Here is a 20,226-nt window from a genome sequence, read left to right as displayed (position 1 = left end):
TTTTGTTTATATGGGTCCTCTCTCTTTTTTCCTTAGTGAGTCTAGCCAAGGGTTTGTCAATTTTGTTGATCTTTCCAAAGAATGAGCTCCTTGTTTTATTGATTTTTTCTATAGTTTTTCTATTTTTTATTTCATTTATCTCTGCTCTGATTTTTATTATTTCCTTTCTTTTGCTGCTTTTGGGTTGCCTTTGTTCTTCTTCTTCTAGTTCCTTAAGATGTGAAGTTGTTTACATGGTCTCTCTTGTTTGTTCATATAGGCCTGTAGCGATATGAACTTCCCTCTTATTATTGCTTTAGCTGCATCCCAGTTGTACTGTCATTTTTCTTTGTGTGTATGTATCTTTTGATCTCAGCTTTTATTTCTTCTTTGACCCACTCATATTTTAGAAGTACGTTGTTTAATATCCATATTTTTTGGTGTTTATTTACTTCCTTTTTGCAGTTGAATTTTAGTTTCAAAGATGTATGGTCAGAGAATATGCTTGGTATAATTTCTAAATTTGTTGATGTTAGTTTTGTGGCCCAACATATGGTCAAATCTTGAGAATGTTCCATGTACACCGGAGAAAAATGTATACTCTGGTGCTGGGATGGAAATGTCCTGTAGATGTCATCATATCAACTGTTCTAGTGTTTTGTTTAAGGCTGACATTTCTTTATTGATTTTCTGTTTGGATAAATGATCTAGAGCCATCAACGGTGTATTGAGGTCTCCAAGTACAGTGGTACCTTGAAATATGAGCAGACTAATGTACGAACTTTTTTAAGATACGAGCTATGACTTGGTCTGTATTTTTGTTCGAGATCCGAGCAAAATTCCAATGTATGAGTCATGATTTGGGCAGCTGCCACTAGTTGATGCATTGGTGCTCAGGTCCAGTATTGGAAGCACAACACCAGCATCTTGTTCTTTCTCACATATTACCTGTAGAATCAAGTCGAATATCATGCGCTGTACTCGTTCTTGCATCACTTTTGCATTTTTTACTAACATTTTGTGTATTATCATGGGGCTGAAGAAAGTGAGTGTAAAAAACAGTGGTGAGAAGATGAGAATGATGCCAATAGAAGTAAAGAAAGAAAGAATAGAAAAACATGAGCGTGGTGTACAAGTGATTGAACTGACAAGGCTGTACGCCCACAATACATCTACAATTTGTACTATCCTTAAACAAAAAGATGCCATCAAAAGTACAAATCCAGCAAAAGGAACTACAATTCTGTCCCAATTAAGGACAAATATCCATGAAGAAATAGAGAAGCTTCTGCTGGTGTGGATGAAAGAGAAAGAGCTGGAAGGAGATACAGTGACAGAGACTGTAATATGCAAAAAGGCATGTATTATTTACAGTGACTTGAAGAAGAACGAACCATCAACCTCAAAAGAAGCAGCAGGGAAGACAAGATGGAGATGGAGTAGACCGACGGACTAACTTCCACCTCCCAGAACCAAAGTGGATTACAAACTAATTTTAAGAACCATCATCTGGAAAAACCAACTTTGGACTAAACTAAGAGGACTCTTCAACCAAGGAACACTGAAGAAGGGACACTGAGACTGGTAGGAAAAGCAGAAACGCAGAGAGGGCTTCCCAGCTCCCCGGAGCGAACGGCAGCCAGGAGAGACTCGCATGGTGGGGAGTGAGTTTAGCAGAGAGAGGGTCCTGAGTCCCAGGAACAAAGTCCCAGCCTGCAGCCCCAGAGCCTAGAAGAGGCGTATGGACAGTATTTAGCTGGAAACAAGACAGGATACTGTTTGTGAGAAAGAGACTGATTTCTCAGACCCAGGATTCTTCTTAAAAGGACCATGCTAAAAACCTCTCTCACAACCACTCACTCGGGGCTCCGGGGGATGGGAGAGAAGAGAGGACCGGAGTAGCTGGAACAGAGTGTAATCTAGGAGGCACAAGGAGAAACATTTTGAGAGACAGACACCCTAACCTCTGGGACAAGTCCCTCCCCAAATCTGAAGTGAATATTTCCCCTGGAAACAGCAATACCAGCAAAGGGAAGCAGGACACCAGCCAAACAAGCTTTCCTGCGGCACTCAGAGCAGAGTCGCTTAGAAGGAGGGAGCTTTGTGGACTACAGTAGTGAGTCTTAGGGTCTAAGCTGCAGTGCCCTCACCCATACAGATGAGGGCTCGCCCGAGGGTGGGCGGAGCTGGGACGCAGAAGCGCGGTTCTGTTGGCAAGGGCAGAAGCTGGCTGGCCACCACTGAGGCCCAGGTGTGTGCTCAGTCTTCCCGGCTGGGGAGGAGGGGACATGCAAAATAGGTCAAGACCAGCTGTGGACCACCTGCAATCCAGCCTGTGGAAGAAGGGCAGGAGCCCCAGAAGGGACAGAGACCCGCCCTTGAGCAAGGGTGCAGTAGCACAGCCTTGCCCTGCCTGAAGAACTGAGGCTTGAGACCTGACTTGGGAGCTGGCTCCTCTCGCGGGGGTGGAGCCAAAAGTCCAGAACAGGCAGAGTCCCGCTACTGGGCATGGGCATGCAGTCCCGCCCAGCCTGTGGAGCCAAGGCTTGCAGCCATCCCACAAGCAGGCTCCTCCTGCAAGGGCGGGGTGAAAGCCTGGAATCAGGCGGAGACCTGCAGCTGAGCAAAAGTGATCACCCCTGCCCTCAAGGCCAAATATAACACCACCTGAAAGGGCGGAGCGAAGGCGAAGGCCACAGAGGCTTGTACACCCGAGCATGTGATCACAGCCACTCCTGTGAAGGAAAGGCAGAAACCACAGCAACAGCCCCAGTGGGCAGGCACCGGCAATGCCCGTACCCGAACGCCCTAGGCAGCAACAGCAGAAGGGGTGGTGGGCCTACAGACAGACCACACCTAGGGAACACAGAGGCCACACCAGTGGACTCCAGTGGCCAAAACCTTCTTCTACACAGACAGAATGAGAAGGCAGAGAAATGCAAAACAAATGAATCAAGAGAAATCCTCAAAAAAGGACCTGAATGAGTCAGATATAACCAAATTAGCAGATGCAGAGTTTAAAATAATGATTGTTAGGATGCTCAAAGATATTAGAACAACAATAGATGGTCATTAGGAATACCTAAATAAAGATAGCAAATATAAAAAAGGACATTGAAATAATAAAAAAGAATCAGTCAGAAATGACAAATACAATAACAGAAATGAAGAACACAATGGAAGGAATTAAAAGCAGGATCGATGAAGCTGAGAACTGAATCAGCGAGTTAGAGGACAAGATAAATAAGGGCACGGAAACAGCGCAGAAAAAAGAAAAGAGACTCAAAAAGTCTGAGGAAACTCTAAGATAGATCTGTGACAACATGAAGAGAAATAACATCCGCATCATAGGGGTTCCTGAAGAAGAAGAGAAAGAACAAGGGATAGAGACTTAGTTCAAACATATCATAGCTGAAAACTTCCCTCAATTAAGTCAGGAAAACATCTCACAAGTTCAAAAGCACAGAGAACTCCATTAAAGAGAAACCAAAAAATGCATCAAGACACATCATAATTAAAATACCAAAGCTAAGTGATAAAGAGAAAATATTAAAAGCTGCTAGAGAAAAAAAGATTATCACCTACAAAGGAGCCCCCATAAGGATGACTTCTGACTTCTCAACAGAAACACTTGAGGCCAGAAGAGAATGGCAAGAAATATTCAAAGTAATGTAGAACAAGAGCCTACAATCAATACTACTTTATCTAGCAAGGCTATCATTTAAAATTGAAGGAGAAATAAAAAGCTTTCCAGACCAAAAAAAAAAAAAAAAAAAAAAAAAAACTCAAGGAATTCACTACAACGAAACCAAGGCTGCAAAAAATTCTACGGGGCCTGTTGTAAACAGAACAAAGGAGAAAAAGAATATAGCAAATGAGGAATACAGTTTTAAAGAATAAAATGGCAATAAACAACTACATATCAATAATAACCTTAAATGTAAATGGATTAAATGATCTGATCAACAGACATAGGGTAGCTACATGGATAAGAAAACAGGACCCATACATATGCTGTCTACAAGAGACACACCTTAAAACAAAAGATGCACATAGACTGAAGAGAAAAGGATGGAAGAAAATATTTCACGCAAATGGAAATGAAAAAAAAGCTGGGGTAGCAATACTTATATCAGACAAAATGGACTTTTTTTTTTTCCTTTTTGTATTTTCTGAAGCTGGAAATGGGGAGGCAGTCAGACTCCCACATGCTCCCAACCAGGATCCTCCCGGCAAGCCCACCAGGGGGCTATGCTCTGTCCATCCGGGGTGTCGCTCTGCTGCAAGCAGAGCCATTCTAGTGCCTGAGGCAGAGGCCACAGAGCCATCCTCAGCGCCTGGGCCAACTTTGCTCCAATGGAGCCTTGGCTGTGGGAGGGAAGAGAGAGACAGACAGGAAGGAGAGGGGGAGGGATGGAGAAGCAGATGGGCGCTTCTCCTATGTGCCCTGGCTGGGAATCAAACCTGAGACTCCCGCACGCCAGGCTGATGCTCTGTCACTGAGCCAACCGGCCAGGGCAGACAAAATGGACTTTAAAACAAAGTCTATAATAAGAGATAAAGAAGGTCACTACATAATGATAAAGGCAGCAAAGCAACAGGAAGATATAACCATTATAAATATTTACGCATCTAATATAGGAGCACCTAAATATATAAAGCAGACTTTGATGGATTTAAAGGGCGAGATCAACAATACCATAATAATAGGGGATTTCAATTCCCCACTAACATCACTAGATAGATCCTCAAGAAAGTAAATTAATGAAGAAACAGCAGACTTAAAGGACATACTAGATCAACTCAATTTAATAGTTATCTTCAGAACCTTTCACCCTAAAGCAGCAGAATATACATTCTTTTCAAGTGCTCATGGTACATTCTCTAGGATAGACCACATGTTAGGGCACAACAAATTTAAGAAGATTAAAATCATATCGAGCACTTTCTCTGATCACAATGGCACGAAATGAGAAATCAACCACAACAGAAAAACCGAAAAATACTCAAACACTTGGAAACTAAATAGCATGTTATTAAATAATGAATGGGTTAAAAATGAGATCAAAGAAGAAATTAAAAAATTCCTAGAAACGAACGATAATGAGCATACATCAACTCAAAATTTATGGGACACAGCAAAAGCAGTCCTGAGGGGGAAGTTCATAGCATTAGAGGCATACCTCAAGAAACTAGAAAAAGCTCAAATAAACAACTTGACCCTGCATCTAAAAGAACTAGAAAAAGAACAGCAAGTAAAGCCCAAATGTAATAGAAGGAAGGAAATAATAAAGATCAGAGCAGAAATGAATGACATAGAGGCTAAAGAAACAATACAGAGGATCAATGAAACCAGGAGCTGGTTCTTTGAAAAGGTAAACAAGATTGATGAACCTTTAGATGGACTCACCAAAAAAAAAAAAAAGAGAGAATTCAAATAAATAAAATTAGAAATGAGAGTGGAGAAATAACTGACACAACTGAAATACAAAATATTGTAAGAAAATACTATGAAGAGCTGTATGCCAAAATCCTAGACAACCTAGATGAAATGGACAAATTCCTTGTGACATATAATCTTCCAAAAATTAATCTAGAAGAATCAGAAAACCTAAACAGATCGATTACAACAAATGAGATCGAAACAATTATCAAAAAACTCCCAAAAAAGAAAAGTCCTGGGGCTGATGGCTTCACAAGAGAATTCTACCAAATATTCAAAGAAGAACTAACTCCTATCCTTCTTAAGCTATTTCAAAAAATTCAAGAGGAAGACTTCCAAGCTCCTTTTATGAGGCGAGTATAATTCTGATTCCAAAACCAGGCAAAGACAACACAAAGAAAGAAAATTATAGGCCAATATCCCTGAGGAATTTAGATGCTAAAATCCTCAACAAAGTATTAGCAAACCGGATCCAGCAATATATGAAAAAAATCATACACCATGATCAAGTGGGATTTATTCTTGAGAGGCAAGGCTGGTACAATATTCATCAATCAATGTGATTCGTCACATATACAAAAGGAAGGAGAAAAATCACAGGATAATTTCAATAGATGCAAAAAAAGGATTTGATAAAATCCAGCACCCACTCATGATCAAAACTCTCAGCAAAGTGGGAATACAGGGAACATACCTCAACATGGTAAAGGCCATCTATGACAAACCCACAGCTAACATCATACTCAATGGGCAAAAATTAAAAGCAATCCCCTTAAGATCAGGAACAAGGCAGGGGTGCCCCCTTTCACCACTCTTATTCAGCATAGTTCTGGAAGTCCTAGCCACAGCAATCAGACAAGAAAAAGAAATAAAAGGCATCCAAATTTGAAAAGAAGAAGTAATACTATCATTATTTGCAGATGATATGATATTGTATATAAAAAACCCTAAAGTCAGAGTCTAAAAACTACTGAACCTGATAAATGAATTCAGCAAGGTGGCAGGATATAAAATTAATACTCAGAAATCAGAGGTATTTTTATACACTAACAATGAACTGTCAGAAAGAGAAATTAAGGAAGCAATTCTCTTCACCATTGCAACCAAAAAATAAAGTAGCTAGGAATAAATTTAACAAGGGATATTAAAGGCTTATACTCGGAAAATGATAAAACATTGATAAAAGAAATCAGGGAAGATACAAACAAGTGGAAGCATATACCATGCTCATGGTTAGGAAGAATAAACATCATTAAAATGTCTATATTACAGTCTTTTATGAATTTCTTGTAAGATAGTAAGTAACAGGCAGAGTTTAGCATTGGATCTTCATTACTGTTTGCTGGCTTACGTTCAGCCTTGTTTCATTATTTGGGTTAGATTTAGTAGGGCCTTTGTTGGGTGTCTGTTACACAGTTTCTTTAGGTCAGGTGTACATGAGTAAGAAGAAAGACTCCGATTCACAGAAAGCTAACAGGCCTCAGTGGGAGGTGACAGACACTGCAGGAGATACAAGGCAAGTCTGTGAAGAGTTAGTGGGGGTGTCAACTGTGCTTTGTGCCCTTGCTGCTTCAACAACTCAAGTCTGTGTAGCTGTTCAGCTCAGTGCTGTGGTGGTAAAGCAGCCATGGGCAACATGTGAACAAATGCGTGCGATTCTGTGGTACCAATAAAGCTTTATTTGTGGAAAAAAATGTCTATACTACCCAAAGCAATTTATAAATTCAATGCAATACCGATTAGAATATCAATAACTTACTTCAAAAATATAGAACACATATTCCAAAAATTTATATGGAACCAAAAGAGAACAGAAATAGCCTCAGCAATCTTGAAAAGGAAGAATAAAGCGGGAGGGATCACACTTCCGAATATCAAGTTATATTATAAGGCCATTGTACTCAAAACAGCTTGGTACTGGCATAAGAATAGGCATATAGATCAATGGAACAGAACTGAGAACCCAGAAATAAACCCACACTTTTATGGACAACTGATATTTGGCAAAGGAGGCAAGAGCATACATTGGAGTAAAGACAGCCTCTTCAACAAATGGTGTTGGGAAAATTGGAAAGTTATCTGCAAATAATGAAACTAGACCACCAACTTATACCATTCACAAAAATAAACTCAAAATGGATAAAAGACTTAAATGTAAGCCATAAAACCATAAGCATCTTAGAAGAAAACATAGGCAGTAAGTAAACTCTCTGACATCTCTCACAGCAATATATTTGCCGATTTATCTCCACGGGCAAGGGAAATAAAAGACAGGATAAACAAATGGAACTATATCAAACTAAAAGGCTTCTGCACAGCTAAAGACAATAAGAACAGAATAAAATGACAAACTACATAATGGGAGAATATATTTGACAATACATGTGATAAGGGTTAATAACCTAAATTTATAAAGAACTTGTAAAACTCAATGCCAGGAAGACAAACAATCCAATCAAAAAATGGGCGAAAGAAATGAATAGACACTTCTCCAGAGAGGACATACAGATGGCCAAGACGCATATGAAAATATGCTCAACATCACTATTCATTAGAGAAATACAAATTAAAACCAGAATGAGATATCATCTCACACCAGTCAGAACGGCGCTCATCAACAAAATAACATAGAATAAGTACTAGCGAGGATGTGGAGAAAAGGGAACCGTCCTGCACTGCTGGTGGGAATGCAGACTGCTGCAGCCACTGTGGAAAACAGTATGGAGATTCCTTAAAAAATTAAAAATCCAACTGCCTTTTGACCCAGCTATGCCACTTTTGGGATATACCCCAAGAACACCACAGCACTGTTTGAAAAGAAGAAATGTACCCTCATGTTTATGGCAGCATTGTTCACAATAGCGAAGACCTGTAAACAGCCCAAGTGTCAGTGGATGAGTGGATTAAAAAGCTTTGGTACATATATACTATGGAATACAACTCAGCCATAAGAAATGATGACATCGGATCATTTACAACAACATGGATGGACCTTGATAAAATTATACTGAGCAAAATAAGTAAATCAGAAAAAACTAAGAACTATATGATTCCATACATAGGTGGGACATGAAAATGAGACTCAGAGACATGGACAAGAGTGTGGGGGTTACCGGGTGGGGGGAGGAGAGGGAGGAGGTTGGCGGAGGGGAGAAGCACGAAGAAAACCAGTTAGAAGGTGAAGGAAGACAATTGGACTTTCGGTGATCAGAATGCAGCATAATCAAATGTCAAAATAACCTAGAGATGTTTTCTCTGAACATATGTACCCTGATTTATCAATGTCACCCCATTAAAATTAATTAAAGAATAAAGAGGCAGAAGATATGTTTGAGGCAAGTCACGGCTGGTTTGAAAATTTTAAGACGAGATCTGGCATCCACTGGTGTGAGGCATGGTGAAGCTGCGAGTGCTGATGTATGTTAAGGCAGCTGAGAAGTACAATGAACGCTTTGCTGCGCTTATCGCAAAGGAAGGCTACATCCCTCTAAAGTGTTCAACTGTGTCGAAACAGGATTGTTTTGGAAAAAAATGCTCCGGAGGACTTTCATCACTGCAGAGGAGAAGAAGCTGCCAGGCCATAAACCCATGAAGGATCATCTGACCCTTGCATTGTGTGCAAATGCTAGCAGTACTGTAAAGTAAAGCCAAGGCTAGTGTATCATTTCAAAAATCCTTGAGCCTTTAAGACTCACAAGATTCTTAAAGAAAAACTGCAGGTTATGTGGCGTGCCAATGCTAGGGCATAGGTTACACGGCAGTTTTTTATTGAATGGGTAAAACTTGTCTTTGGTCCTGCAGTGAAGAAATATCTTCAAGAAAATAAACTACCGATGAAAGCTTGACTAATCCTTGAAAATGCTCCAGCCCACCCACCTGGTCTTGAAGATGACATTCTTGATGAGTTCAAATTTGTGAAAGTCCTCTACCTCCCACCCAACACGACTTCAATCTTGCAACCTATGGATCAGCAGGTCATTTACAACTTTAAAAAGCTTTACACAAAGCACTTGTTCTGCCACTGCTTTGAGGTGACTGAAAATACAAATCTAACCCTTCGAGAGTTTTGGAAAGATCACTACAACATCATGATATGTTTATGCATTATTGACTTGGCATGGTAAGAGTTATAAGAAAAACCTTGAACTCGGCATGGAAAAAGTTATAGCCTGATGTTGCAGACAGGGACTTTGAAGGATTTGAACCAGAGACCAAGACTGAGGTAGAAGCGTTGGAGGAGATTATGTTCCTTGGAAAGTCGATGGGTCTGGAGGTAGTTGAGGGTGATGTAAACAAGTTCGTTGAGGAACATAAGGAGGAACTCTCAACTGAGGAGTTGAAGGAGCAACAGATGATGCAACATACGGAGCTTCTGCAAGAGATTAGTAGTGAGGAAGAGGTAGAGTCGGAGGAAGTGATTTCTACAAGTGAAATTAAAAACATGCTGGCAATGTGGGAGAAGCTTTCAAGTTTCATTGAAAAGAAACACTCAGGGCCCTGGCCGGTTGGCTCAGCGGTAGAGTGTCGGCCTGGCGTGTGGGGGACCCGGGTTCGATTCCTGGCCAGGGCACACAGGAGAAGCACCCATTTGCTTCTCCACCCCCGCCCCCCCTCCTTCCTCTCTGTCTCTCTCTTCCCCTCCCACAGCCAAGGCTCCATTGGAGCAAAGATGGCCCGGGCGCTGGGGATGGCTCCTTGGCCTCTGCCCCACGCGCTAGAGTGGCTCTGGTTGCAGCAGAGCGATGGCCCGGAGGGGCAGAGCATCGCCCCCTGGTGGGCAGAGCGTCGCCCCCTGGTGGGCGTGCCGGGTGGATCCCGGTCGGGCGCATGCGGGAGTCTGTCTGACTGTCTCTCCCCGTTTCCAGCTTCAGAAAAAAAAAAAAAAAAAAAAAAAAAGAAACACTCAGAAAGTTTCAACCAGGCAATGTGGGAGAAGCTTTCAAGTTTCATTGAAAAGAAACACCTAGAAAAAGTTTCAACTGGTCGTGCTTCAGCACTTTTTAATGACACTTGTTTGTCACATTTCCATAACATTTTAAAAGGCAGGCTAAAGCAAATCTCTTTGGATAGATTTTTATTTAAAAGTCCTGCAAGTGAAAATGCCAAAAGTGCAGCCAAAAAGGCAAAAACCGGTGATTAAATGAAAAACACGTAATGTTAAGCTTAGGTTAAGTTTAAAGTTATGTGCATTTTAAAAAATTAAGTGTTTGTGGTTTCATTTTAAGTAAAGAAAGTGCAGTCTTAGTTTTGTTTAAAGTAAAGAAAATGCAGTTTTAGTTTACATTTAGTGTTAAGTGCAGTTTTAGTTTATGTGTCTACAGTGCCTGCATCCCTTCTTCCCTCCCTCCTCCTCCGCCATTCACCTGTTAGCTGCACTCGTCTGTCTCCAAGGTAAGAATACAGTACTAAATAACACTTTTTTCTTTTATTTCATATATTCTGTTATGCATTGGTAAAGAATACATGTGTGTTTCTTAATTAAAAACATGTTTTTTTTTTCATAATTTAGGATGGTTTGGGGATGTTTCACAGGGCTGGAACGGATTAAATCTATTTCAGTTATTTTAAATGGAAGAGATTTGTTTCATATACGAGTTGACTGACTTATGAGTGCAGTTACAGAACGAATTAAACTCGTATCTCAAGGCATCACTATATGATTGTATTTTTGTCGTACTTTATTTTTATGTCAGTTAGTAGATGTCTTATATATTTTGGTGCTCCTTAGTTTGGTGCATATATATTAAGAAGTGTTATGTCTTCCTGATTCAATGTCCCCTTTATCATTAGGAAATGACCATCTTTGTCTCTGATTACCCTTGCTGTCTTGTAGTCAGCATTGTTAGATATGAGTATGGCTACACCTGCTTTCCTTTGGATATTTGCTTGGAGAATCATTTTTCAACCTTTCACTTTAAATTTGTTTTTATCCTTGTAGCTCAGATGTGTTTCTTGAAGGCAGCATACAGTTGGATTTTCTTTTTTAATCCATTCTGCTACTCTGTGTCCATTTATTGGTGAGTGCAATCCATTTACATTTAGTATAATTATTGACACTTAAGGGTTTCCTATTGCCATTTTATATATTGCTTTCTGATAGCTTTGTATCTTGTTTGGTTCTTCTCTTTGGTTTTCTATCATTTGTTTTTGTTTGGTTGTATTCCATACTTCCTCCTGCAGTTTATTCTTTTTTTAAGCCATGTGTTTCTGTGGTGATTTTTTCAGGGGTGGTTACCATTAAGTAATATAAAAGGATACATATCATGTTCATTGTAGTACATTATCTCATGAGTGCTTCTGCACTCCATCCTCCTTTGCTACTGTTAATCTTTGTTCTCTCCCCTTTTTTGGTTTTGTTGTCACAGATTACCTTGTTTTTATTGTGATCTTGATGGATCTTTTACTTGTAGTTTTGTTTTGTTCTTTGTATCTGGTTGGATAAACCCCTTTAGTATTTCCTGATGTGGGGGTTTGCTGGTGATAAATTCCCTCATTTTTTCTATATCTGTGAATGTTTTTATTTTTCCTTTGTATTTGAAGAAAGATTTGATGGATATAGTATTCTTGGCTGGAAGTTCTTCTCTCTCAGAACTTTAAATATTGGGGTCCACTCTCTTCTGGCTTATAGAGTTTCTGCTGAGAAATATGATGATAATCTAATGAGCCTTCCTTTATATGTTGTATTCTTTTCCCTGGCTGCCTTGAGAATTTTTGTCATTGGTTGTGATCATTTCATTATGATGTGCTTTGGAGTAGGCTTGTTGGGATTAAGATAACTCAGTGTTCTGTTTGCTTCTTGAATTTGAGACTCTAATTCTTTCCACAGGCTTGGGAAGTTCTCATCTATTATTTGTTTGAATATGTTCTTCATCCATTTTCTCTCTCTTCTCCTTCTGATATACCCATTATTCTTATGTTGCTCTTTCTGATGGAGTCAGACAATTCCTGTATGGCTTTCTCATTTTTTTAAATTCGTGAGTCTCTCTCCTCTTCTCTCTGTAGTGTCTCTAGTTGCCTGTCTTCTTTGTCACTAATCTCTCCTCTATCTGGCCTGTTCTATTAATTAAGCCTGTTACCTCATTTTTCAGTTCATGAATTGAGTTTTTCATCTCTGTTTGATTCATCTTCATAGTTCAATTTCTTTGGTGATGATTCTTTTTGTTCATTGAATTGTTTTTTGAGCTCTCTAAATTGCCTTTCTGTGCTTTCTTGTATTTCGCTGAGTATTTTTAGGACTTCAATTTTTAATTCTCTGTCATTTAACTCCAAGGTTTCCAAGCAATTGAAATTTTTTTCTGTAGATTTCTCATCTGTCTGAGCTACATCTCTGTCCTTTGTATCCATGATATTTGATTTCCTTTTCCTTAATGAGATTTGAGACTGGTATTGTTAATAACACTAATAAGAGATTAAAAATAATTGAAAATATTACAGTGAAAAAATGAAAATTCTATTGTGCTAAGTGGAACAAAAACTACATAGACTGGAGAGCCTGAGTTGGGGGAAAATGACAAAGAGATAAAAAATGAAGTAAGAAACACATAAAATGCCACAAAAAAATTGAATCTAGAATAAAATAATTTGTTTGTGAATGACAATTGAATGAGAAAAAAAAGTGAAAGAGAAAAGAAAGATAAAGAAAAAAAAGTGTTAAGGTTTTTGGAATGTAACCCTCATTAAAAAAAAACAAGAATGGAAAATGTAACACCTATGGGTAATGAAGTTCAAAATGAAAAGGAAAGAATAAGATGGAAAGAGGATAAAATGACCAAAGTGGGAAAAAAAGATGAAAAATGCAAGAAATAAAATGAAAATAAGTTATAAAAAGCATGATTTTTTCCTGGTTTTGAGAGGTTATCTTCTTTTTTCTTTTTCTTTTTGACCCTTGGTGCTGTCCACAGGTTTTGCCCCTGTGGCACTCTTGATTAGAGATTTGCAGTTGATGTGATGCTATGGCAATGACATAAACTAGGCCTCAGTCCTGTTGGTAGGCAGGGCTTGTTAGGGTTTGCCAGCTCTGACAATGGGAGAGTCAATTTGTCTGGTGCCTCTCCTCACATCTCTCCTTTTGATCCAGCACCTGGGGACCCAGCTGTGACATTGTCCCAGCCACTGCTTGCAGAGGAAGAGGTACTAAGAGCTGCCCAGTCCCCCCTCCAGCCTGCTGTAAGCACAGTTCTGGTTAAGGATTTGCCAACCAGAGCCACCAGCATAAGCAGGCAGGGAAGGGAGGCAACTGCCTTTCAGGTGCCTTTCTAAGAGCCTCTGGGCATGTCTAGTATGCCTCAGCACTCTGTGGGTCTACTCTTCCCAGGCTTTTTCCCTTGTGCCCTGTTTAGAAGCCCGCAGTCCAGCCTGCACAACTTCTGCAGTGTTTTCTGAGGTCTGCTCTGCGGGAATACATTTTGTAACCTGTATTGGCTGGCAGGAAGTTGCCCCAGCCACTGCCTGCAGAGCAAGAGGCCCTAAGAGCTGTCATATCCCTCCTCCAGGTCCACTCAAAGCACAGTTCTGTGTAAGGCTTTGTCAACCAGAGCCGCCAGCATAAGCAGGCAGGGCACTAAGCCAACTGCTGGTCAGGCTTTGTTCTAAGGGTCCCTGGGTATGTCTAGTTTGCCTCAGCACTCTGCAGGTCTGATCTCCACACGCTTCTCCCTTGTGCCCTCTTGGGAAGCCTGCAGCCCAGCTCGCACAACTTCCGCAGTACTCTCTGAGGTCTGCTCCACGGGAATGTGCTTTGTAACCTGTATCGTCTAGTGGTAAGTTGCCCCAGCCTCTCCCTGCAGAGCAAGAGGCCCTAAGAGCTGCCAAGTCCCTCCTCCAAGTCCGGTCAAAGCACAGTTCTGGGTAAGGCTTTGTCAACCAGAGCCAACAGCGTAAGCAGGCAGGGCAGTGAGTCAGCTGCTGGTCAGGTTCCTTTCTAAGGGTCCCAGGTATGTCTAGTTTGCCTCAATGCTCCGCAGGCCTGATCTCCACAGGCCTCTCCCTTGTGCCATTTGGTAGCCTGCAGCAAGCTGCTTGTGCACCCAGCCCTTAGCCCCCACCACTTCCACAGTGCTCTCTGAGGTCTGCTCTGTGAGAATGTGCTTTGTAATCTGTATCGGCTGGTGGAGGCCCCCCCCTCAGGTACAAGCCTAGGGATCCCGGCTCTTGTGTACTTCCTGTGCTGTTGGTTGGGGAGCTGGGACCACACAGAAACTCTGGCTACAGCCCACACAGAAGTCCACTGCTGATAGTCTCCAGCCTAGCCCCTCTGTCCATGAACGCACGTGCCCATGCCAGAGGTGCCAGGTGGAGCCACTCGCACACCACCCGAGATCGCAGACCTGGAGTGAACAAAGCCCAAAGCTGCTCTAGTGCCAGTCTCCGCAGGACACCCGCTTGGCCACCTCTGCTGGAATCTGCTGTTCACACTAGTTCTGAGTCAGCGCTCTCTTCTCGGCTTGATTGTCTGCCCTAGCCCAGCTTCTTCTCTCGCTCCTAGCCCTCCCTTCCTCTCAGTTCCAAGCAAAAGTAGCCCTTCCTCAGATCAGTGAGGAAAGCGAAATACTCCATTCTCCATCTTACTTCCTTCAGAGTGGATTATATATTCAGCCACCTTTTCACCCAATTGTACCTTTGTTTGGTATATGTGTATTTCAGATGCTCCTGAGATTGTTTTACTGTCTCTAGTTATTGAATTTGTTGAAATTTCAGGGGGAGATATCAGGAGCACCCCTCACGGTGCCATTTCTCTGATGTCACTATTTTGTCTTTTTTAAGAGTTGTTTCACTGATTCTCTAAGTTGACAGGTTTTTTTCCTTTCAGTACTTTAAAGATATTTCTCCTCTATCTTCTTTCTTGCATTTTTTTCTGATATGAGGTCTCCTGTATTTATTATTTTTCTTGTTAGACATGTCTTTTTTTATTCTCCCGATGCTTTTCATATTTTCCTCTTTATTATCGGCTAAGTAAACTGATTTCTATGCACCTTTTATGCAGTTTACTGCATGTCTCTTTAAACCTGTTAGGGACTTGCTGAGCTTCTGGGGTCAATGCGTCTATAATTTTTAACAGATTTGAAAAAAAATTAGCCATTATTATTATTATTACTATGTATTTTTCCAAAGTTAGAAGCAGGTAAACAGACAGAGTCCTGCATGTGACCTACTGGGATCCACCCAGCATTCCCACCAGGGGGCGATGCTCTGCCCATCTAGGGTGTTGCTCCATTGAAACCAGAGCCATTCTAGTGCCTGAGGTGGAGGCCGCAGAGCTGTCCTCAGCACCAGGGCCAACTTTGCTCCAATGGAGCCTTGGCTGTGGGAGGAGAAGAGAGAGATAGAGAGGAAGGAGAGGGAGAAGAGTGGAGAAGCAGATGGGCACTTCTCCTGTGTTCCCTGACCGGGACTCGAATTCGGGACTTCTACATGCTGGGTCGGGGCCGACATTCACCACTGAGCCAACTGGCCAGGGCTAGCTATTATTTCTTTAAATAATTTTCTGTACCCTACCTCCTTCTAGGACTCTTGATATATTAGTATAATAATTAGTTTCATCTATAATAGATCATTGATCTATTCTTTTTTTTCCAATTTTTTTCTTTATTTCATTTTGGAAATTTACTTTGCTACGTATTCCAGTTCACTAATCTCTTGTTGATTGCATTTAGTATATATTTTTACCAAGATACCATACATTTTTCATTTCTGAAAGTTTAATATGGGCCTTTTTATTTTTTCTTCTTTTCCCAAGTGAGAGGATGGGAGATAGAGAGACAGATTCCTACATGTGCCCCAACCGGGATCCACCTGGCAACCCATCTGGGGCCATGCTCACAACCAAGTTATTTTTAGTACTTGAGGCAGAAGCTCCATGGAGCCGCCCTAGGCCAATGTGTTCAAACCAATTGAGCCATGCTGCAGGAGGGGAAGAGAGAGAGAAGGGGGAGAGAGAGAAAGAGGAGGATGAGGAGTGGAGAAGCAGATGGTTGCTTCTCTTATGTGCCCTGACTGGGAATCAAATCTGGGACCTCACAAGCTAGGTCAATGCTCTACCACTGAGCCAACTGGCCAAGGCATAATGTGGGTCTTTTTCATATCTTCTTAGGTTAGCATTCTTTATCATGCTCATACTTTCCTATATAGAATATGTATGGGATAGGTATTTTAATGTCCTTCTCTATATATTGTTATCATGTCATTCCTGGAACTATTTCTATTGATTTCTTTTTTCCTTGTCCTTGTTATGGGTCATATTTTTTTGTTTCTTTGTATGCCTAGTAATTTTTGATGGAATGCTAGATATTATAAATTTTACCATGTTTTAAAATGTTTTCAAGTCTTTGTCCTGGGATGCTGTTGAGTTATTTGGAATCTGATGCTTTCAAGTCTTGATTTTAAACATCTTTACATGGGACCAGAATAGACTAATCTGCTTCTGCGACCAAGGCCTTAAGATTCTGAATATGCAATTTGCCATTTTGCAAGTTGATAGATTTTTTCCTTCTAAAAAAGTATTAACTAAATCTTTCTTGATCCTGTATAAAACCAAGGGACTATTCTGCCTGCTCTTTTTGCTGGTTCTTTCTGCAGCCATGGTAATCTCTTCCCAGGTGTGCACTGCTCCGTAATCATCTGAAGATTCAAGCAGAACCCTCTATAGATACTGGGAGCTCTTCTCAATGATGTTTTTTCCTCCCTGGCACTCTGAATTGTGAATTCTATGACCTTACGTGCCCATATTCTGAGCTTTGTTTCTTTAATGCATAGATAACCCGGGGGTCTGTTTAGGATCCTCCTTCCATCCTAAAGCCTAATGTGCTCCTTAGGAAATAAATTATGGTAATCACAGGTTGACCTTTTTTATTTCCCTTTCTCTCTAACATTACTATCTTGTACTTTTTCTTCTCCTATGTATAAAAAAATTGTTTCATGTATTATGTTGTTTTTCTTACAGTGTAAAAGTAAATTATGCCTAGAAGCAGAACTCACAACATGATGTCTTTTGATGGCTTGAATATTATTTACTACTGGGTTCACATAGCATATTTGTGTATCAAAACTGATAACTCTGGCCAAAGGAAAGTGAAGGTGTTTACCACTTTCTTTCATATCTGTGTGGTTTGTGACTGTTTAGTCCATACTGTGGTCTAGTCAGCATCATTCTGTCCCTTGAATAAAAATGTATAGAAAATCTAGTTGGTCATTAGATAGATTTATGTCAGCTTATAAGAAATACCATGCTGGGGTTGGTCAATGAATTACTGAAAATTCATCTCCACGTCTGGAAGATAGTTCTACATGCATGGCTTTGTGATGATATAAAACTGTACTATTCAATATGGTAGCCACTAGCTACATGTGGCTATTTAAATCTAAACTAACAAAAGTAAAAATAAAGACTCATTACTTCAACTGCACTAGCCACCTAACAAGTGTTTAATAACCATGTGTGGCTGGCAGCTATCATACTAAATGGCACAGAGAGACAATATTTCTGTTGTCATAGAAAGTTCTCTTGGATAGCACTGGTCTAAAATCTTAGCTCTACATATGATGAAAGCCCATGATTTTGAGATTTGAGCCTGCTAATTCAGGCCTAAAATTTAATGTTAAGACAACCACAGAAAAGATTGAGTAAATATAAGTCTACTGGGAAGATATAAAGAAAGAATATTTAAGCTGAGAATAACTATGTTCTAATTCTATGGAGTTGACAGAAGAAATGCTTTGAAGAACCAAAGAAGCTTAACTTGAGCAAATAAGACTTTAACTAAGAAAACAGAGAATAAAGCAAGGAAACACATCCAGATATGAGAAATAAAGACAACATATCCAGTTGGGAGAATCAGGCAAAGGTCAAATGACAGGTCTTGACAGCATCCATAACTCAGAACATCTTCCCACTTACTGTGTGGAAAGACTACATGACTTTTTTTTAATTATCTCTAAACCATGTTAAAGACACATAAGTGAACATTACCAATAGTACCAACCATGCAATATAAAAACCATCCTATCCATTTACAGCCACTAATTGAATTAATTTATAGAGACATTACATCTATTTTAATGTGTGTATGTACTTAAATTTTATTTTACTGTGGTAAGAACACTGAACATGAGACCTACCCTTCTAACAAAATTTTAAGTGTACAATACGTTATTGTTGACTATAAGAATACATGTTTTACAGCAGATCTTGACAGTTTATCTTGCTTAACTGAAACTTTACGCCCATTGATTAGTGCATCTACACATTTATTCATATATAAATACTGAAACACATCTCAGGAGTTATATATAAGCATTTTGTTGTAACTTAAAATTTTTTGAGTACCTTTATATTTTGGGTACTCCACATTCAGGAATTGCATAAAATACTCCAAAGAAAATGTAATAGAGTAGAAGATAAATGCTGAGTAAATCAGGTATGTATGAGAGTCTACAATGAGAATCAAAGGAGTAAATAGAACACCAATGCTTTGTTATTCTGTCCCTTTCCCCAGCTAAAACCATTTGATTAATAGTACCTATAAAAAATTCATTCAATAGAAAGCAGCCAAACAAAATTTAGCAACATAGACAATTCATTTTCTTCTTTTTATAGCTTGATTTATTGCATTTCTCACCCAGAATTCTTTCTCAACAGGACTTAAAGCATCCCAAACTTTTCTGTGGTAAAATAGGTAAGGTTTAAATACAGGTAACTAAAATAGGTAAAGTTTTAAAATAATAGTTTTAGTCCTACTATTATAAATAATATTTAAAATAATATTCATAGATATTCACATATATTTCTAAAATCTTATATTGTTACATAAAACAATTTACAAAACAGACCATCATCGTTAAATCTGCTTCCTTTGCTCCCACTAAAAAAAAGGGGTGAAGTTTAGGGTAAGTGTTAAAGTCCACAAAGTTTAAGAAAAGGGTTAAAGTCTATAACTGAAATAAGAGTGGCTGAAGCATTATTAGGGCTGGTCTTCTGTCTGTCTCTGCTATTAACCTAATCTAATCTCACTAGTCTTCAATGTTAAGTGTTTGCCAAATGCACTGCTTCCCTCCATACTTCCCGGAACCCTTTTTGGTGTGTACTCTGCTCCATAACTTCTCATCCCCTCCAGTTTTCCTCCACCCATATCGCCTTCTTTCCTTAAAGTCTTTAACCTCTCCTCCTTCACTGCTCCTACTTCTAGTACTTATTTCACTGGTTTCTCTCTCTCCACTTACCCATAAAATGTCGATGTGCTCCAGAACCCCATCATTACCATTAGCTTTCTCCTCTTTATAATTTCTACTCTGAAAAATAGGCATTCACACCTACATACTCAACTTCAACTACTTCCTGCATTTTTGACAACTCCCAGATCTGCAGTGCTAGCCTGGGTTTTTCTTCCTATCTTCCAGATAATTACTCCAGAAGTATATAAAACCTAGCATGTCCAAAATGAAATTTACCATGTTCCCCTTCTATTGTCCAAATTTACGTTTCCTCACTGATTCCTGATACAAATAGAACAACCTATTCAAGCCAGATTTGGTAGAATCTCAAATTCTCTTTTGCTCATCTTCAAATCCAACTGATCACTAAGTTCTATAAGTTCTATCTCATATATTTCACCTATTTACTTCCTTTTCTCTATCACTATTGCCATTTCTTTAATTTAGGACTTTATCATCTCTTGCCCAATGATTGCAACAGCTTACTTCTTTTACAGTTTAATCTTCACAAATATAAGTTATAGTTCATTTACTTGGCTAGTTGAATGACCCTTTTTAAATTAAATCACTTCACTTCCCTCACCTCCAAAACACACTTA

At 39.8% G+C, this 20,226-nt stretch overlaps 1 protein-coding gene across 2 annotated transcripts in view; it reads right to left on the bottom strand.

The window, feature by feature from the left end:
- The window catches only part of TET2 (tet methylcytosine dioxygenase 2), a 138,690-nt gene that overhangs the window by 14,889 nt on the left and 103,575 nt on the right, over window positions 1-20,226 (bottom strand). The gene's annotated exons all lie outside the window — the stretch shown is intronic.

Source organism: Saccopteryx leptura, chromosome 5 (genome assembly GCF_036850995.1).
Source record: "Saccopteryx leptura isolate mSacLep1 chromosome 5, mSacLep1_pri_phased_curated, whole genome shotgun sequence".
Lineage (NCBI taxonomy): Eukaryota > Metazoa > Chordata > Mammalia > Chiroptera > Emballonuridae > Saccopteryx > Saccopteryx leptura.
This window is presented reverse-complemented; position numbering and strand designations above follow the sequence as displayed.